The following is a 21,772-nucleotide window of genomic DNA, read 5'->3' on the forward strand; positions in this document are numbered from 1 at the left end:
AGCCACAGCTCACAAATGCATGCTCATGTTCATGCAGATATAGAAACACCTTGGCATGAGATGACCAAGAAAAGTCAGCACTAGACAAACACAGATAAGTATGCTGTCTACAGAGTTTCATGAGACTGCACCAATGAGAAAAGAGTGCACTAACAAAGCCAGGTGAACTACACCTAGTGAGCAGTGATCAGCATCCCTTTAACAGCCCCGCCCCCTCTATTTGGCTATTTCCATAAAACTTGCAGGAATCTCCAATATTTAAGGTTTCTAGTCCTCCTGAGTAGGCAGGTGATTTAGCACTGGACTAATGGAAAACATCTTTAGGAAACAAAGCTTAAAAAAAAAAAAAAGAAAGAAAAAGAAAACAGACATTTTCCAAGCCTGTGCACATTGCAAAGCTATTTCTTTTTGTACTCTCTGTTTCTAACTTTCCCTTTGCCCAGTGGAGAAAATCAACAAGAAGGGTTCAGGGAAAGTCAGGAAAAATTAATTCTGCATCAGCACAATAAGGCAAAAACAATTATAGCTACAGATCTCCACTGATCCCTCGCAACTACAAATCATCACATCATCACTGCCCTGAATTTCTGATTTTTTCCTACCCCTATTCTTGCTCTCTCTGCCAGACGCTGAGAGCCATGTATCCCACACCGTCTTTCTTCTGCTCCACCGGTACAAACTATCCCTCCCTACCTAATGACTCTGGAAACCACTTTATCTTTCTCAACTGCACGACAGCAGACAAAAGAGCAGCTGCCCACCCAGGACACTCACAGCTCATGCCAGTATCAGTTCCAAGGAGGTCCTTAAACACAAAGCGCTGAGGATAACCCACTACTGAAGACAAAAGGCAAACACACTGAGGCACTCCTCAGATGTAGAACAAACAACTGCTGAGCACTTGAAACATCAGCTCTTTCAGTACTGGTACTTAAAAAGACTGCAGCATGCACATGCTATTGCAAACAACAACATAATGTCTCTCCTATGCATCATGAAAACCAGGCACTTACTCTCTTGTATATATATGCCCACCTGTAAGAATGGGTGGAAAGACGTGGGAAGTTTTCTTTTTTTTTCTTATCACTTCTGTCACATGTAAAAGATATACATATATATATCTGAAAAAGCCTCAGTACTTTCAACAAGAAATCAAGATTGAGCTCAGGTTTAGCACGTTTCAGGACTCAAGTATGCTCAGTCTTGCAGTGCTTTGAAAATTAAGTTCTGTCAGGTTCACACATTACCATTAACCTTAGCTTAAAGATAATAAAAGGTTAGGGAGGAGGCAGAGATGAGTTTTTTTCTCTCAGAGAGAGCTGAAAAGGAAAAACCAAACATGATGGTTGCAGAAAAACTGTATTCCACAACAAGTCCTTAAGACTCCCATGTGCTACATCAGCAGCAGTACATCCTCAATTTTTATTGTAATCTTGTGGCTTTTTATTTGTAACTTATATGAAAAGAATCACATTGATTGGGGCAGATTTAACTCAGTAAAACCTATTCTACTGAGATTGTCTGTGCTAGGTGATTTTATCAAGTTCTCTTTTGGTTTCATTTTCTTCCTCATCCCTATCCCCAGGGGAGATTGCAGCCCAGCTTGCAGAGCAAATTGCCCTAAATTGAGTTCTTTCTCTGCCATATACAGGCCTGCCTTTGGCTCCTTAGCTTGAAAACTTTATGCATTCTTATTTTTCTCCATCTTCCTTAACACCCCCCTTCTCTTTCCAATTAAAATGGAGAAGTTTGCACCGATACCTGCTCCCAATTAAGTGCATACTGCATTACCAGCCACAGTCTCCAGATCTCCTTTACCCTCCCTTCATTAGCCCTATTCCTCTGAGGTTTCATGGCTGTCTGCCAGGGACTTATGGCAAGAATTCAAAATCTTGTACACTTTATCCCCTCAAAATCATTCTTGAATTTAAGCAGCTTGCTCCTTGGACCCAGTATAAGAAATGCTAGTAACTGATTCAAAAGGGAGGAGAGAAAAGAAAGAAAATGATTTATTTAAAAGGTTAAAAAGCTCTCATAAAAGAAACTAAGCTAAAAGAGGTTAAACTTCCGGGCTAATTGGCTTCCATTTCCTTTAAAAAATCTTTCCGGAAGACAACAAATGACAGGAAGGTGTTCCTGTTTTATTTAAGAGTATTCATGCCTACAGAAAGCGCATCATTCTCTTAACACCTCAGGCATGTTCACTACTGCTCACTCAAATTACACACCCGGCACAGAGAAAAGAAAAAAAAAGAAAAGAAAGAAACAGGCAGTCAGAGCAGCTGGGCTGCTGGGGATTTTCTGGCCTCTTTTTTTTTTTTTTTAAAATCACCATCTAATTTTCCAACAAATGCGAGCAGTGCAGTACTGTGGCATCAGCCACTCTCATCTGACACTTAAAATAACTAACATCATGTCAAGCTGTCATCAGCAATAGCCATTTTGGCAAGTCTGAAACAGCAGAGGGAAGTACTGTATCCTTGCATTACTACTTAAAACTATATAAACTTTCCTCACAGATCATACAAGTTTGCTGCATTTATCACACAGTAACACTTTCAATTGGTTCCGTGCATTTTAGTGTCTGAAGGCAGTTGTGTGGAAGTGTGTTCTGCCTTGCGACTAGATTTCAAGCAGCCGTTTAACCCTCTTACGACAAAATTCTGATCTTGTGAATGGTTTGATGCACACTGACTGCTTGTCTCAGCCCCCAAACCAATCATATGGACTCTAGCAGGGGCTTTTATCTTTTAAGATCCTGTAGTATTTCTGACAGCGTTGTAGTACTCCTCACAGGCGTTTCACAAGAGATTTTTAGCATCCTGAATACCTTCAGATCTGTGGCACTGAATTCCTGCCTTCTGTCATATGGCCACCTTCCACAAGCTACAGTATCGCAGGTCATGCTGAATTAGTAACAGTATTTTACAGAAGGCAAGCTTTGTGCAGGAGAGAGGGGAAAAAACACCACTTTCAAGTGACTGCAGTTTTCTCCATCTCTTAATTTCTCAGCCAATATATCTTGATGCATGGCAACTCCTTCCTAATGAAGATAATCTCTTTGGAAAATTATTTTAAAGCAAAAAAAGGAAAACCATCTCATATTTGTTGAAGATGCTTCTGATCTTGCATTTCCCCTGTTATTAAATCTTTCTTTACCAATTACTGCTTCTCATTCCCCTCTACAGAAGGGAACAGGAAAGGGCCTTTTAACTACAAGAGTCAATCGTAAAGCTGGCAAGCAATGCAGTATCTAGGCCTAATAAATCTTTCTGCAAGATCTTATTGCATTTACTCATGTCACATCCACAAGTGAGTGACAACTGTCTCTAACCCCTTCCCTTGCAGATAGGGAATTAATAACATCAGAAGAGACACATGTAATTATTAGAGCCAACTATAGGAAAAAGTATCCACAATGCCAAGAAATGCAGTGCATATAAAGTGTTCTAAAATAACCAAATATGTTCCATCCAGTAAATAAAATACTTTCAGAACTGACATTACATATTAAATAATTCATAGATAAATAGTACAGATACATTCTACTATAGTACTTTCCGGAGATTTTTGTGACCTATAAGCACCAGCAAGTTATGAACATCACGTGAGGTGATTAAACACTTCTGTTTTCCTCACTGATCACACTAATTTGAAGATCAGCCTTCAAACAAACTGGGGTCAAGATTCAGATCCAGAGGTCTCTGTTTTACTCTATCAATGTATACCATGACTATCCAAGAAAAAAAGAATACATCCTCAAAAATGATCTATACATCTGGTATTTTTACATTTCATGCTATACATCAGCAACTATGATCAGGGGAAAGAATAAATATCAGTTGTTCAACTAGCTGCCAAGATGAGACAATTGTCTCTGATTTTTTGAAAGAAAATAAAAATTTCTTTTCATGTTCCCTAAAAGGGGAAATGAGCACTTTGAGAAGGAACCACTGAAGCTCTAGGTTCTAAGTCACCTAAAATTATTGTGCTTGACAAGCAGTTGCCTACAAGTGGCTCCTTTCCTATCTACAAGGGCTGCTCTGAAAGTAATGCCTCCTATTTTGTTATGTTGGCCCACAACATCAGAGGCAGGTGTTGGTGTTATACCAGTAGAAGTTGAACCTTCCTGACAGTATTCCATTACATTTTGTTGCCGTGTGACAGATGGCAGCAGAGGGGCAGTCTGACACAATGGTGTCTGACACGGAAGTGTGTATGAAACAAAGGTGTGGGACTAATTCCTCCATGAAAAAAAAAAATAAAAATAAAAAAATAGGCACCCACTGACATTCATCAGTGCTTGCTGAATGGTTCTGGAGACCAACCAGTGGATGTGAGCACAGTGAGATGATCAGTTTTAAGATAAAAAAAGAAAAAAATATATTTAAATATAGTCATTCTATGGAAGAGTTAATCATCTGACCATGATATTAAGTCAATAGCCACATTTTTATATGAATCTACTGCTGTTACTATGTGTGAGGCCCACACTGACACTGACAACTGAATTTCGTGGAATTAATCACTAAAAGAAATCTGTTTCTGGATGTCATCTGGCTTGTACCTAGTGCAGTTTCTCACCTGTTCAGCGTGATCAAGATTGCTACGGTCCTAAAAAACACTGCAAGTGCAATTTTGTATACACAAAGAATTTTATATCAGCAAGAAACCTACATCTTCCTACTTAATTGTACAGTTACATAACAATTAATGCTGTCAGTGTTTCAGTCTTGAGAATCTACATTTCCACTAGCTGCTTTTTAGGATCTGACCCTGGATTTATTATAGATTTAGTTCTATGTATTTTTTGTTGGTGGTGGTGTTTTGTTTTTTGGTTTTTGTCTTCTTGGATAAATTTACTCTGCAACCTGAATTTAAATTTGATAAACGATAATCTGTATCATACAGATGAGCTCCTTGCTAACTTTTATTTTCATAAATTTATGAAAACCATCAAACTTTCTCCAACTCAGATAAAAATACTTTTTAACACATCTTTTGACATGCAAAACACAGCCTGCAGGACACTGCAAATAGGTTAAAAAATAGCTAGAGAAGGGAATACTGTCCTGCATTTTTTTGTTGTTGTTGTTTTGAACAAAATGAGCAAATTAATCTGTGAAAATCACAAATCTTTCAATTCATGTCCAAAACAGTTATCTGTAGGGCTACAAAAAGTCTACTATATAAAAATAAGCCAAATTCAAAGTAAGATCATATATCTTCCATCTCAGAGACTTCTGAAGTTCTATTTTGCAATGCTTAACTTCAAAAGCCAGATTAATGTATTTACAGTACTGTTTTTAAAAACAGGAAAACTAGTCTTTCTGTGAATTTCAGCCATAATACACTTTGCAGTATTAATTGGACCACATGCTTGGTTTGTTATTCCTCTCAATCTGCAAAAGGCTGAATATGTTCTTAGAGACACCTCTCAAATATTAAGCAATTAAACTGCGCTTATAATTTCCATAGTTTGTTGGCAACCTCAAAAGGGACAATGAATTACACCCACCCTATGCTCATCAGATCCCATTGACATCAGAAAGGAATAATTATTCATTGATTATGGCAAAGCAAAACTCAGGCACCATAGGAGCATTTCATCCGACTGTTTTGAAACAATCTCCCTTCCCCTGCCAAATGCTTCCTTTTTGCGGCTGCAGACAGATCAGTTAGAATATTGTCAAACCATGGAAGAAACTGAAATAGTTGCAATGCATTAGAAGTGTTAGGATAAAATCATTAAGAAGAAAGTGTCTAACGCAGAACTGAAAGCAAAGTGGCAAATATTACAACAAATTAATTTTGTTATGTCCAAAGGATATTTAAGAAGACATGTTAACTTAATCTGCAGCATGAAGTTGTACTGACTATTTCTTAATTATAAACGGGTGTTCCAATTACTTTTTCATGCTAGAATCTTCCTCTCAGCATTGTGCCTCCTGACACAGCTAGTATTTAAAGAAGAGCCTGGAGAAGGTAAAGCTTTCTTCTCCTTACAATAGTCTACTCTTGAGAACACCATTCAGTATCTCAGGGTTTCTAGCTAGTGGTTAATTTCCCACTGATGACTTTAAGAAATGGAAACAGAAGTAAAATTCTTTGTCCACAGTAAATCAGTGACAATGAATGCAGTTCAGTAAGACATTTCAGTGTATCTTGAATTCATGTGATCTTCCTTGGAAGTCTGAAGATAGAATTTATTTTCTAGTTTGATAACTAATTGTTGTTATTATAGGGACTATTCTCAACATCCTCAGGGGAAAAAAAAAAATATAAACATTTTTCAATACTATGAAGTATGATTTTTTTTTGCTACAATTGGTATGCTGTCGTCAGAAAGTAAAACCAAGGCATACAGAGGATAACTTGTTCAAGGTCATACACTGAGTCTGCAACACAGACAGGATTAGAATTTCAAGTTCTTGAATCTCTGTACCTCTAACCACTGTCCTCATAATTTTAATAAATCATATACTTTATGTCATAAAAGATATCAAGAATACTCTTATATGTCATGAAGCACTAAAACTTACGACAAATAAAGCACAACAAAGTAGCACCACATGAATACATAATAAATTATGTCACTGTGCAGTATTAAAAAACCTTTCAACTTCTATGGCTCTCTTAATACCCTCAGCCAGGTATGAAAATCTTGCTACTCTTTGGCTCTTTCCCTGAAGGCACCACTGGAGCCATACAATCTCCCAGGGAGCCTTATTCTGAAATGAAGGATGACACAAATGGTCCTTCATGCATGGGGACCAGGCAAAGAAACTGTGTTGGCCTTAGAGCCTTCAGCTTTGCTCAGTTTGTAAAATTGGGTAGGTGGTGGGTCCCTCCTTCATCTAACACCTGTGGTTGACTTCCTTCAGAATTCTAAAAGTTGTTTTTTTATACAGGTCCTCTGTACTCAAAGGGCAGATGTTGTCTTTTAGTGGCTTTTTTGAATAACCCCTTAAAAAGGCCATAGACCTTAAGTAAGCTCAGTGTTATTAAAAACATTTTCATCTATTCTTCTAATTACTACATGCAATTTAATGTATCATGGTTTTTTACTAAGAGTTCATGACACTTACTCCACTTTCAATTACACCAACATAAATTAGGTGTAATTCTACTAAAATTAGTGAATTTGCCTGGTGTAAAAACAGGAGGTAGTATGTAATGACTTCAGAGTATGTTTTATGTGCAAATCTTCCTGACAATAAGTGAATCTGAATTTATAATAAGCTCTCATCACGAAAACATGTTATGTTAGGCTTTGAAGACTGCCTGATGTACTCACATTCTTCTGTTTACTGTCTTATTCACATATAAAATTATTTTATTCATATGAGATATGAGTTAACAAAATAAATAGCTTCAGAATCAGTACCGGTCTGGATACTCCATTTAAAAATCTTTAAATAATATCAAATATTTTTCTATATTTCTCAGTAGAGAGGAAGCTAAAAAATATTTAAATAAAGTGAAGAGCTATCATATCCCCCCAAACATTATGCAATTTTGGGGATGCAATCATATAGAATCATTTTCAACCCAAGTAACTATAGTGAATGTGCTGCAGTGGTCTCTGAAGTCACATGCAGCCTATGAATACTGGTATGCTCACGTAAAATGTCAAGGAGGAGAACTCAGATATGTCAGCATAATTGTTTTTCCCTAAGACTTTCTTCATAATGCTAGTTCAAACTGCATAAAGATTATGTGATGTGTTCATTGGGAGAGAAAAGGGCTCAGGGCTATCCATAGTTTATCAAACCATCTATGTAAACATCTCTAAATATGAGCACTGTTTCAAATCAAAAAACATAGCACAAATATATTTGCTATGACATGACTTCAGACTCTGGTAGAGCAGCAGGAGTAAAATGAAAAACTTTGCATAACTCCCTGCAGAGCTCATTCCATAGATGCCCCATGGTGTTACAAAAGCTTATCAAAATTCAGAAGACAGGAAACCCTCCCTTGATCAGTTTTCACCATACCACCAGATGTTGCTGAAACACTGACAAAAATAACAGGATCACAAAAAGTACAATAATCTAGCTATCAATAAAAGTTCAAACATCCATTTATGCCACTGGAAAATCAACCGTCCATGAAAGAAAACCCAGAAAGAAAATGTATTATTGAACAAAGTTGGCTAAACAAGTTTTCTTACTTCACTTGTTACTTCACAATGTATCATCTATATTTAAGAAGAGATGAGCAGAAATAAAATATTTACAATTACAGATAAACCACGTAACAATGGTTATATATCACACTCTTAGAAACTACATGTCCTAACTTTTGCTCCCCAGATAGCAATACCACTTTATTTGGTTTTATAACAGCACATACATGATGGCAAGGAGTGATGAATCACTCATATCTTCCTTACTTCAGTGAAATGACAATCCCTCTCCAGAGAAATGAAATTATGATCACACATCTTTAGTTCATGCAACAATAACAATTACATTTTAATGTTACTTTAGGCCTCCAACAATTAAAAGGTTTTGCTATTGATGTGTTTGACAAGACCTACGGTATAAAGGTGAATCAGAACAGGTAACCAGGTAATGAAAAGGCTGATACAACATAAAACTTCAGGGGGAGTTTTAAGAAACTCATGGACAGAATGAACATTTATACTAGCCTCACCTGGTCTTTTGTGTTGTATGACTCACAGAAAGATGAGCAAACAGTTTATTTATTTATATTTTATTACTGAAGAAAATGTGCTGAAAGGAATACATTTTCATATTCTAGAAAATAAAATCAATATAAAACAACACCTATGTGGAACTCAAAACAGTGTTTATCCAGCATATCAATGACTATGAGATCTTGACATCCAACTGTCTAAAACTAAGCTCAGTCCCAAAGGAAATGCCAAGGAAATAGATGAGTCTGTAGAATCTTTCTGCATGCGCTTCCTTAGCCATTTATAATTAGATATGCTTGGGAAGGCTGGATTTGATGAAGTCTTTCCTTCCTACAGACAGCAAACTCTGCATGGAGTGAATATTACTCAGTTTGCTTATGGATGGTGAAGTAAAATGGCATGGTTACCCAGCATACTTAAAATTACTCCCTTAGGAAAATGGGTATCTCTTTGTATTCATAATAGAATTTACTTGGGAATGCTGTGCTACTAACATAGGAACATCCATAATGACAGTAGAAGAGCACTACTGAAAGAGAACTTTTATAATAAATAGCTCTGCTAAATCTATTTCTTCTTTTTTATTTTATAAAGAGTTGGAACTCTTTGTAGTTTAGGTGAAGTGATGTAGCAAGCTTCTATGTTATTTCCAACCTTTCCCAAATTGGAATATGACAGTATGATCCTTATTACATAAACATACTGAGACACAAAATCTTACAGTAACAACATTTCAGATGGAATAATTTTGGAATTGTACTTTTAAAGGTTCAGCTTCATGAACAGGAAAAACTTGAGAAAGATTGCTATGTTGTGTAAATTAGTAACTTGTAACTAATAATATAATACCATAATATTTAGTACATGCAGAACCTTGTTGAGCACCCTAATGTAAACAGAAGCTGCAAAAAAAAGATTAAGTATTAGTGGAAGAAAACATAAAAAGAGAATTGATGTTCTCTGATATACATTTTGGAATAGTTCTAAGGAACACAATACTTAATACTTACTACTAAGTTAAAAGTGTGTCAAGAAGGTCCAGTTTTTGACTGGTCACTGAATCTAAACAATAGAAAAGAGAATCAAATTGTTTCACTCTGCATTGGCAATCAGTGTCAAACACCCGTGTCAAAGTTAATAACAACAACAGCTTTTAATATATTTCATGTGCTTGGTAATTTTCTGCTGCCTCAGACAATAGCAGGTAACTATGAAACTATATTGCAAAGACGTAAGTACTTCCTTCTTTCCTGAGGAAGATGTATTAAATTGGAGGATAGCTAAAGAAAATGCAAAGGTTCAAAGTTTATCAATGTGTTGTCAATCTTGACTGATCATGTTTCTCACTAAACTTAGACTATTATTAAAATCTAGCTAGGGAAGGATGGGAGGAGAAACACAAAGACTATTTTTTTATGCCAGGAATTTTAGTGGACCAGGGATGATTTTCCAGCCCTACAGTCAACTGGCATGGTGTGATTTGCATCCACATGACTCCTGTACCTTGTCTCCAAACTCAGACTGGCCACATCCAGATTGCCTATTGAGAATGACTACAATCAACCTAAAGTATCTCTCTACAAGTGACCTTGACCCTTCTACAGATGGGGCAACATTTTGACAGAGACCATGCTTATGATTTAGCAGTATGAAACATATGAAACAGTATGAAAAAGTATGATTTAACAGTACAAATGATCAGAGAGTAGCTTTCTGGCCCAAGACCCAGCCCTGTTTAATTTCCTAGGATATATGTCAAAATATATATAACTTGGAGATCAGAATTAATCCAATACTGTGAGCAGAATTGCAAAGCAACAGGGATCACCCCATTAAAAATAATTTTTATGGAACTGAACAGAATCTTAAAGTATAAGTAAAAATGAAAATTTCGAATGCAGAAAAGATACCTAAGGCACAATAGCACAAAATCAAAGCTACTTCGGAGGAGACCACAGACTTGTATGGACTATGAAAAATAGCACAATATCTGCCAGATGAAATAAGATGAAAGATACACGATGGCTCATATCACTGCATGAAAGTTTGTGGGCCACTGTCAACAACGCACAACACAGGCAGGGAGGCTAAATACAACATGATTTCCAAGGATGAATTTTTCACAGTTGTATTGCCCATCATTGCACCAGAAGATAAATAGACTGTCACTCTGAAAGTAAATGGGACATTTATTAACTTTAAGCTTAGCATTAGAGTACTGAGACAGTGGAATGTTAAATACCGTGTTATTTAACATTAGAAGAAAAGAAAAAAAAAAGTAGCCGAATTCAATTAAAGATGTGTATTTAAAATCAAATAAATAAATAAATAAATAAAATGTGAAGGTAGATGGTAAACAGCCAAAGGAAAACTGGCAGAAGTAATTTGCAGGTGCAAAGCCTTATCTTCATCAAAACTGTGCTATTATTAAAGGATTAAGGAATCAGGACAGACACAGAAACGTCTGAAGATTTCTTGGGTACTGAGAAGCTCTGAAACATGGATAGCAGCTAAAAACCCAACAGCTTCATAATTCAGGCAAAAAAAAAAAAGCTCTGCTTAGGTAGAAGCAACCAGATTAGCTAAGAGAATTGGTGGCAAGTAATCTTCAGCAAATTTAAAGATATGCAATAGCAAAATGCCTATAATAATAATGATGATAACAATAATGATCAGCATCTAGAAAATTCTTGACTGTTTTGAACCAAAATTTAAACTCACTAAAGTGCAAAACTGGGAACTTGAATAAAAAAACATATCAAATACAAAAAAGTTGGTTACAAATAGTCCAAAGGAATGAACTCACAAAATTCTCTCAAAGTGATACGGTCAAATTTGTAGATTGACATATTACAAATTCCAGACAGTCAAAAACTTTTTGGGCTTAGTCCACAGCACAAAAAGATTCATGTCTTTTTTTTTTTTTTTAAATAGAAGATTGGTATCAATGGCAAACAACCCAGAAGAGAGGAAAAATTAGCTCAGGAAGTACCACCCTGAAAATGCAACGGTTACAATAAATCTGACTTTCAAACATTGCTCCATTACAGAAAAATGTAAGCTGCAGCAGTTCAGAAGAAGAGCCCCAAAAGACAATTGTTACTACAGAATGAGAACCCCAAAAGACAATCATTAGTAGAGCAGAATAGCTGGAACAGCACATTTCAAGTCTCAAAACAAAATCAAGGCAGGAATTTGAATTTGTAGAAGGGATTTAAAATTATCAGAATGGTGAGTTGACAATGTTACTTTAAAAAATTACCTCAAAAAGGCAAACTAAAAGACAAGGAAATGAACTGAAAAAAATCTAAGAGGCAGAATAGAGATGTTTGATATTGCTCCTGAATGGTGCCATTGCAGAATTCATTGAGGCTTTACCACATGCGCAAAAACACAGGCTATGTCAGTCAAAAGAGACCTGTGTGGTGGAACAGAATAAATTGTCCCCTGGAGTAAAGTAGTCCTCAATTTATTTAAACTGACTGGAAGCATGTATATATTCATTCTAGACTATCATTTAAAATTTTCTGAGATAGTATTATTAGAATGTACTACAGTTAAACATGATCATGCAAATGTATTTTTGCTAGACATGTGACACAGTGTCTAACACTGGACCACCCTTTACTAGGGAGAACCTGAAAAAAAATGCAGTGAAGTATGTGTTTACAAACATGGTGATCTTTAAAAAGCTATTGCAAATATTCTTGATTCAAAGGAAAGAGCACATTTAATTTAGGCCTCATTACATCTACCTATTCCCTTCAGTTTCTACCATCTCAACAATATCAATATTCACAGTTTCTTAAAAAGAGTTATCCACATCTAGCCAAAATTTACCCTGTTGTGGAAAGAGTAAGGAAGTTAGTACATCTCCTTTGCTATGTTTCTTAAAGAAATACAGCCATACCCCACTTACAGCAAATGACAATGTAATGTCTCTTGTGCAGACCAGTAGATAAGAGGCTGCTGCTACCTTTCTCTAATGGCATCACTCTAAAACAGAGTGATAGGAACATTATCATGAATACCTGCTTCATCTTGCTTGATTTTGGCCCTTTTTATCGCACACCCGTTCCAAGGCTAGGTCCATAACTGCTCCACTTTTAAGCTACATGTTAGGCCAAAGCACTGAAGTAAAATTTGTTTTAACGTGGTTGGTGAGGCTGAATCTGGGCAACTGCTCCTCACTTGAAATTCTGTCATCACTGGCACTTATTCTTGTCTTATGGGAAGTGCATCCACATGCATCCACACAGGCATGTCAGATATTTTCTATCTTCCAAAGTTGCATATGTCTGTTTGGTTTCCTCTATATTTCTTCTTGCTTCAAGCCTCCTAGCTGGACAACAGACATGGGTATCAGAAGCAATAAAGACAGGTGGCTTATTTATCTTATGCTTTGCTTTACAGAACAAGACCAAATGCAACACGTAATGGGCAACCACAGTCCAGAGGCTGTTAGTGAACTCTTGTGCCTAAGCTTAAAATGCTGCAAAAAAGTGAAGACTGGTGACAACCAACCTACCAAGCAGCCTATTCAGTACACATTCCTGTGAGGTAGTGTTTCATTTTGGTATCTAGCAGCAGAAAAGGGAAGAAAAACAACATGTATTCAGTTCATGTGTACAAGTCTAAGTCAGTAGGCTGTTAGTAAAAAGATAGCAATGCTGCAACTATAATTCTTTTACATTGAAACAATCAATGAGTGCTCTCTCTCTATGTTTATGTTTTGAACATACCTATGAGAACTAACTGCAGAGAATTTGAATCTGTAGTACTGAACTTTCATGACGTTTAGATCAGAGTTATCTGCCTTTTTGCTTAAAGAGGAATGAGAATACATTTGTAGGAATATGTGTCTTGGAAACACATTCTGCATCTGACTGCCAAAGTTATCATAAAAATTAAAAAAAAAAAAAAGTTAAACCTTCAGAAAGCATAATCACTGACCAGTTGAACTTGGCATTTTTAGAATGAAGCTGTGCTGAAAAGAAACCTCTCTCAAGCATCAAAATGTACCTGAAGTATTTCATTCTTCAGCATAAAACATGCCTTAATTTTTGGTGATCCAAAAATAGAAGTTAAGCCTCATGCCACTTTATTTCTCACTACAAATATGTGAAGATAAAGTTAATTCTGTCTATCTTCTGGGTGCTGCTGGGGACTGTAGCAAGTAGTGAATTATTGATGATATGGAAAGTGGCTACCCTACATGCCTAAGAGACAGCTGAGTGATCCAAGCACTAGTACCGAAAAGAAACCAAAACACAAACAGAAGCTCACACAGCTTAAACTTTCTCTCCAGATCACCATAATAATGCTATAATCCAAAGAATGATTTATGAAGCCAATTATACCCACATATTCATATATATTAATTTCTTTCTGATGTAAAGATTCTCTGATACTTATGTATGGATATTATTGTGGCCTCCTTATTATGTAATTATACCGTGTATGCTCAGCAGCTAAATGAGTGCAGCTAAAGGGTCAAGTGGACATGTATGAAATTATCGTCATACAAGCCTATAAAAAACATACAGCATTCAAGATAACTTATAATGGGAATCAAGGATGAAGGTGAAAAACATATTTCACCTACACACTTGAGAACTAAAGAGGCGTGGCTATAAAGTTAAAGGCTTAATTGCATGCAGTCATTGAAAAAAGATTATATTTTTCCTTTAAAAATTGATAAATAAATAATCTTATTTTGATCTTTTTTTTTTTTTTAATTGAAGCTACTGAGAGTATTCTGCCTTTCAAGAAATCATTTCACTTATAGAAGTATAATCTGTTTTTTTTGATCAAAGTACTAATTGTGAAAAACATGTTCCCTGTCTCTTCCAAAGTAGTAGAAAAAGTACATTCCACTAGTATCACAAGACTGTCTTTGTGGTATCCTAGCTGTTAACAGTAAAATTACTTTTTGTACTGAATGTCCTAAGGGAGCTGTTGTAGAGAAGAACCAAAACAGCAGATGTTCCCCAGTATAAGTACTGGTAAGTATCAGCTGAAAAATAACACACAAAAGATAATACAAGCACTTAAGCATTAGGTGATACAAATAAGCCAAAAGTGTATGCTATTTTCAAGAAAATATGGTACCCAAAGGCACTAATCAAGTCTATGGACTAAATAATGGAGTTAGCAGTGTAAAAACAAAGCTTTTATCAACATAGAGAAGAGCTTCAAAACTCACTAGTTCTTTTTTTTCCCCACTAAAAATAGTAAAATTGATTCAAAAACACATTTAAAAAAGAAAATTTCGGTCTAAGTCCATTCATGTTCCTATTAAAAAAACCAGTGAATACAAAGTGATGTTTTAAATGAGAAAGACTTAATATTCCCTCTATGATGCTGGAAATGTTTTATCTGAAAAACCATCATATAGAAGTCATTTTTGATAGCCCAAAATGACACTCTTTGGAAACTGTACGACAAAACTCAGGACTGGTTTTGCATGTGTTTTTTTGTTTTGTTTTTTTTTTTTTTTTTAAAGTAGACTTTCAATATGAGTAGAAGAATAGATATTATGAGTAAACTTTCTTGCTACAGAAAACAATGCTTAAGCCAAGGGGGGAGGGGGAGAAGGGGGTGTGAGGAAAGAAAAATAAAGAGGAAAAAAAAAAAAGGAAAGAAAAGAAAAGAAAAGGAGAATTAATTACGACATTAAGATTTGTTGCTTTTTGGGGGGGAAGGGTGGGGGAGGATGGGAGGGAGGAAAGGGAGGGAAAAATTAGGACAAAAAAAGATTTGAAGCTGGACTTTCCACCGATCTATGACTGATGCAATTCCATACTCTTCAGGCTGAATATTCCTTACTAGATGACCCTTGTAAAGGACAAGAAACATGAGTAATGTAGTTAAAGCATCACAAGGGCATGGCAAAGCAAAACTGGGCCTGCTGGAGAGGACCTTGTAGGGCTACTGACTATTTTGTGTCCCTGTCACAAAGTTGACATTGTAAAACAAACTAAAACAAACTCTTCCACAGTACAATTATCTCAATTCTAGGGAACTTGCACAAAAATCAACCCAGTATGCAAAGAGCTTCCAAAAATTATACCGAGAAATATGTCTAATTCTTCATCATAATCCTTTTCCAGTGAGAAATTCTGCTGTGTGTGTGTGAGCACTGATGGTTAGACAGTTAAACATGTAAGAGTAGAAAGGGCAATGTAATAGATGTAGGTGTAGAAGCATTTTAAAAGAAAACAGGGGACCTGGAGAAGTCAGGGGAAAGACTACAGGATTTATATTTGCATGGTTCTGCATTTTCTGTCCTTTCTCCTAGGTGAGCTATTTGTGGCTTTGGACTCAGAGCTACAAAATGGTGGCAGGTAGTAAGAGCTGATAGACAGAGCAGGCTGGTACTTGGGTCCAGCACTGATTAAGGAAATTCAAACCTTATTGCTTAAGTTGTTCAAAGGGTTTATTGGAAGTCTTTCTCAGTAGACTCAATTTCATTCTCATTGAATGATAGGAGCATAAGAATAGAATACAAAGTCAAAGAAAGGCACTGGAAGCCATTTCTGGTGAACTATGCTCAGACTTGGAGAAATTAACATGATGAAGAAGAAAAGAAGAAAATAAAAAAAAAAGAAAAGAAAAAGGTGGGGGACTGTTGTTTCCTTTCTCTATATCTTTACTTTCCACCTCCTCCCCTACTTTACACATAATAATAAGAACTGCCCTACAGGCCTGCATCTATGTTCTAAAAAAGAGCTATGGTTTGTGACAAAAACTGAATGACAAATTCAGAACATGGGAAATCAGACAGATGAAGATTGGCCTTTTTTCCATTTGCTTATTCAGTAATTCCTTCTTTTAAACACACAACATTGAGTAACTCAGAGACTTCAGAGTATGTATGAGAATGATTTTCCAACAGCGACAGACAAGATTCAGAATGAAGAATTTCATTGCCAGGCAAGAAAAATTTGCAATAATTTTCTGTAATACAAGCAGACTTTTTAGTACTTTTATTGCAGAGGCAATTCTAAATAACAGAGCTTGTCTTATAATAGCATTTCTATAATAATGGTGTTTTATAACAGAAGTGCTATTATTACAGAAATGGTATTATAATAGTAGCATTATTATTGTAGAGTCTTTTCCATAACAGGAGTGCTAAATAAGCCCGTTTGTATTACAGAAAATGATTGCAAACTTCTTCCACAGTGCTGAAAATGCCTAAGCCTTTATGTCTAATGTGATCCAGATTTCAAGAAGGATCATAAAAATCTCAAAAATTCTTTCAGATGGAATCCATGCTGCAGACTAATTGAAGATCCTGGAAAAGCTCAGCAAATGGTGCTTCTGTCACTAGACTGTAAGATCTAACTCTAAACCCAGACCAAAAGTGGTTCAATGCAGAAGAAAGCAGAACGTGTCTTTAGGAAGACTGAAATACTTTCAGTACTGGGTTAAAGCACTAAAATGTCTGAATATCATCGGAGGTGATAAAAAGATGTAATACTGAATAACAGTTATATAGCAAAAATACTTTGGAAGAAATCTTATGGCTATATCAGCAGTATTCGTATAAATTTAACTCATCATTCAATAAAATATATATTACTTTGCCATATACTTAGGGAGTGTTCATCTAAAGAATTTAACTTTATATATAGGAAATGAATAAGTAAATTTTAGTATATAAAATTCAACTTCTTTTTATTGACGTTATCTGGTAATACTTCATTGCTGAGATTCAAGTGCAGTATAGAAGACAGAAAGAATTTAAGTTCCAAAGATACTGACCTTTTTAACATTAAAATAAAATCCTATATACTTCTAGGTTGATACAATCAGATTATACCATCTGGTTAGGATAGAGTCTATGAAACAGTAAAGTAAGAAAATTCAATAAACTCACATCCTCTGCAGGCATTTTTACATTTTTTAGACTGTCATGAAAGCTTTAGATGTGTGTTTGTATGAAATGAACTTATTTTATTATTGATTTCAGGCAGAAAATACTTTTGTTGGACCTTTTTTTTTTTTTTTTTTTCAGCCTGCATTGCGATACAGAGCAGTTTTCTCTACAGCCACAATACTGGCTCATAATCACAAACGATATCATTTTTTCAGATTGAGAGATAATGTACAATACAGAAAGACAGTTTAAAATGCATACATAGGAAGTAATTCTAACATAATAAAATAGAAATAAAAATTACTGATTAGCTTTTTAAATTAAGTTGGTGACATGCACATTCCAATATTTGATGCACATATAACCCACGCAGTCAACAGAGATTATCTATTCATTCTGAAAATAATGGCACAAGATTTGTAAAAATGGTTTTGCAACCACAAAGTTAACCCCAACTTTGCTGCTTCCTCTATGTTTAGGTTGAGAATATTTAATCGCAGGAGCAAATATTTGCATTGCCATGTGCCTTGCCTCAGACAGGGCTTAGTTCTACACACACTGCCACTGTGGATCACTTGGATGCTCTAATACAGACACTGCAAATACTGCTTTTCCTCCAGAGCTCAGAAGAGTGTTTTCTCTCCTTACAGTTGGGTTCTGGGTCTCTCTAAGTTTTAATTCTTCCCACTCAGTAGTTACTCAGTTTATCAGAGAAGTTCATCACGCTCTGCTATTTCTTCAGTTATTCCTATGCAACTTTTATTTCCCAATCATCTGCCTCATGTTTCTGTACCAGTCACAAAGTCAATACACCAGATATTTAACTTCTTCTTCAAATCACTGCAAAGTTCTTCTACTTCTCAAAGGTCAAAGTACTACCAATGATAACACATTAATGGAGGCATTCTCAGAGAGAAAAATTCTGATACCAGACACGGCCTTCCCATGCACCTTGTTTTCCTGACTTCGACATTGTGTATGCTCTTTGGGGCATGAAATGCCTTTTTCATTGGAAAGAATATATATTAATTTGTTAAGAGGTGACAAAAAGAAATCAGAATGAATACTAGAACACTGTATTATTCCTAAATAGCCTATTGGCAACACCTTACATGGGAAAATCTCTGAAGTACCCACTCATGCCACGCTCTCTCTGTCCTGTTTTCCATAGCACCAAAATTATCAGTATCCTTTCCAAACATTTGCAGTTATCCTTCAGAACAATCTTCTCAAATATTTCATTTCGTTTTGGCAACTCTGTACATACCTGCACCCTACTCCACGTGTAGCTTAAACCACTGCTTTATTATCCACTCATAATTTTTTAAACTCTTGACATACACATACATAAATTGGGAAATGGAAGTAAACGCTTAAGTATTTTCACAGCCTGTTGATGTACTACTAACTAGGAAAACAATATGATCTCCCTGCAGACTTCCTACACCTCATCAGCAAATCCGATTCAAAATGAGATCATGGTACGGTGACCTCATTCTGAATGTTACCTTATGCTTTTGGCAGCCAGAAGAAAACAGCCCTAGCTCTTGTGCTGTGTTTCGATCTCTTTCAATTTCTCCAGGGGTTTGAATATCTGCTGAAAAGCTCTCTGCAGCTCTGAATACACCAGAAGAGGAAAGGGAAGCAAATGTATGGGGGTGGGAAGGGGGAGAGGAGTGTGAAAAGTGGGGATTAGTTGATGAAAAAATGTCAAGCTGCCTGCAGTGGAGGCAAGAAGGGGTCGAGGGTAATAAAGCCAATTAGCAGAGGAGAGGATAAGAAGCTATATTTGAAATAAAGGAGTGATAATTTTAAGCAGCAAGGGAGAGATTAGAATACAGAAGTGCTAATGGTATGCAGTTTGGGAAGAAGATAGTAAAGTACTGCACTGAGAAAGGAAAAATGAAACAAAATACAAACTTTAACATTTCTCCTAGATGTTTCAAGTCAGTGCTTCTATATTTTTTGTACTAATATCCACAATGAATGATGCAATATCATACAAATCTCCTGATTCCCCTGCTTCCCTTGCTTGCAGTATGATTCCTGCATATACGAATGTTTACTGCTCATTTTCAAGCAGACTCTTTCCTTTGTCTTTTATAATAAACTGATCTAATAGAATTCCTCTTCTTGGCTAATCTCCTATATTGCATGGTCTCAAAGATATTCAGTGTCTAATATTACTTTAAAATAACCCTGTTTTCTATTTTGAAGTACATCCTGTAATTACTCATTTTATTTTGTAGGCTATTTGCTGGTACATTACCAACTTGTTTCCATATTTTACACAGCTTGCTACTTGATAATAACTGCGCAGAAAGGGCATGATGCAAAATTTAGGCTTAATTTAGATTCTGCTTATATTATTCTTTCTTATACGCAGAACATCCTCATCTGGAGTGGTTACTAAAGTAACTTTCACTCTCCACACTGTAACAAAATCCAGCATTTTAATACCTAGCTGTATTTTTACAGTTATTGGTCTTTACTCACATATCTTGAACAATATATTTGAACATAAATAAATTTGTTTCCAATTCTGCTGTACTGCTGCTATTCAGATAAAACTAGCTTGAATGCAAACAGTCAAGATTTCAAAGCACACAGTACCTATCATTGGATATACAGCAAGGCTGAATTCTGTTACTGAAATTAAAACTCAGAATGATTTCAGGAGAATCAACTTTCACTCCAACATCTCGTGCTCATTATAGAAGCAAACATAAGATTTGTCATTCTTTGCCAGGGAAGTCTAAAAAATTATCTCAAACTAAAATAACTAAAAAGGTGTTGTGAGTAAATTGATCAGATGGATGGCAATGAGTCACCATGACTCTGAAGGAACAGTCCGTAGTTTTTAAAAAAGACTTATCAAATTGCTGGTCTATTAACTGGAGAATGTCAATGACCATTAAAATCTGCTTTAGCAGAAAGCAAAGGGAGATAGTATATATAACAGCAATTCGTTAAAATGCCCCTAGAGATGATCTGGGGAGCAAAGACTAGAAAGTCTTCTTCACCAGACAAACTGGGAGAAATTGAAATAATGTATATGTTAGTAAACACATAGAACACCAACAAACAGTTTTTTTTAAGAGAGAATCAAGCTTCACATATCTATTAGAAGTCTATGAGACAAATGATACAAGTGATCTCCTGAGTATATATTCCTTACCAATCTGTTTGTAATGTTTTACATACCTCAGATTCATAACACATTTGTTGCAACTTATTAGAAATTCCAGTAAACTGCTAGTAAAGAAGAGGTGGAAAAATACAGCTTATTTTACCTAAACCAAAGGATCTGGTCATCCAACATAAAAAGGAGTCTGTCAACCGATAAATGTATGAACATTCATAGTAAAACTATATATTTCTGTTATTATAGTAGCCACTAATTCCTGAACTAATATTTCAGAGCTGTAACATCTAATAATCAGAAAAGTATTTTCATCATATATTTATTAAAAAAGAAAAAAAAAAGTATCTTCTAAAGTTTAAAACTCGACTTTTAATACTAAGTTTGCAAGACTGTTTTTTTGAACACATGCTGCAGATTTATAGATATTTCTTACAATGCAAAAAAATTAAAAGGGAATGAAGACATAAATGAAAAGCCTGTTATAGATGGGTGTCTTCTAAGTGAAATATGTGATAGAAGTGATTAGCATTAACCGATCTTCTCGAAGAAAGTACAAGTATAATTCATTATAATGGCTTAGAACTGCAATTAGTGAACTATAGTGTAAATGACACTGCTGTTCATAGACCTACCCATAAGAGTAATTATATTTTGAAAACTACTTAGTGAAAAATTGATTGAATAGGTCCTATGGGCATGGATAATTGAGATAAAAATATGTAAACAAATGCCCATTAATAATTGTTATGGCAAATTTATATATTTACAAGTTTATAGTTATAAAGGAAATAGATATAGGGAATGACAATTTTCTGGTGATTCATTTTGAAGACACATTCAAACTAAACAAATACTTTAAAATATTTAATACCTTTGGAAACAAAAATATATGATCATTTTTACATTTCACACAAAGATTCATTATAAATTTTTTCCTCACTATGATGTTCTTATGCACCAAAAATGGTGAGGTTCAGAAAGAAAAGCTATACTATTATCAATTATTTAATTTCAAGAAGCTTCTAGATGTGTAGGTTGTGTGAAACACGCTAAGTCAGAACAAAAACTGCAAGGATTC

General features: G+C 35.5%; 1 long non-coding RNA gene across 2 annotated transcripts in view; it reads right to left on the reverse strand.

Moving 5' to 3' along the window:
- LOC107311933 overlaps positions 1–21,772 on the reverse strand; it is a 129,448-nt gene that overhangs the window by 22,798 nt on the left and 84,878 nt on the right. Inside the window, exon 5 of one of the 2 annotated variants that reach the window (XR_001554305.2) lies at positions 9,676–9,727. The exons of the other annotated variant lie outside the window; for it this stretch is intronic. This is a non-coding gene — a long non-coding RNA (uncharacterized LOC107311933). The remainder of the gene's footprint in view (positions 1–9,675; positions 9,728–21,772) is intronic. 2 annotated transcript variants of the gene reach the window in all.

This window comes from Coturnix japonica, chromosome 3, assembly GCF_001577835.2.
Source record: "Coturnix japonica isolate 7356 chromosome 3, Coturnix japonica 2.1, whole genome shotgun sequence".
Classification (NCBI taxonomy): Eukaryota; Metazoa; Chordata; class Aves; order Galliformes; family Phasianidae; genus Coturnix; species Coturnix japonica.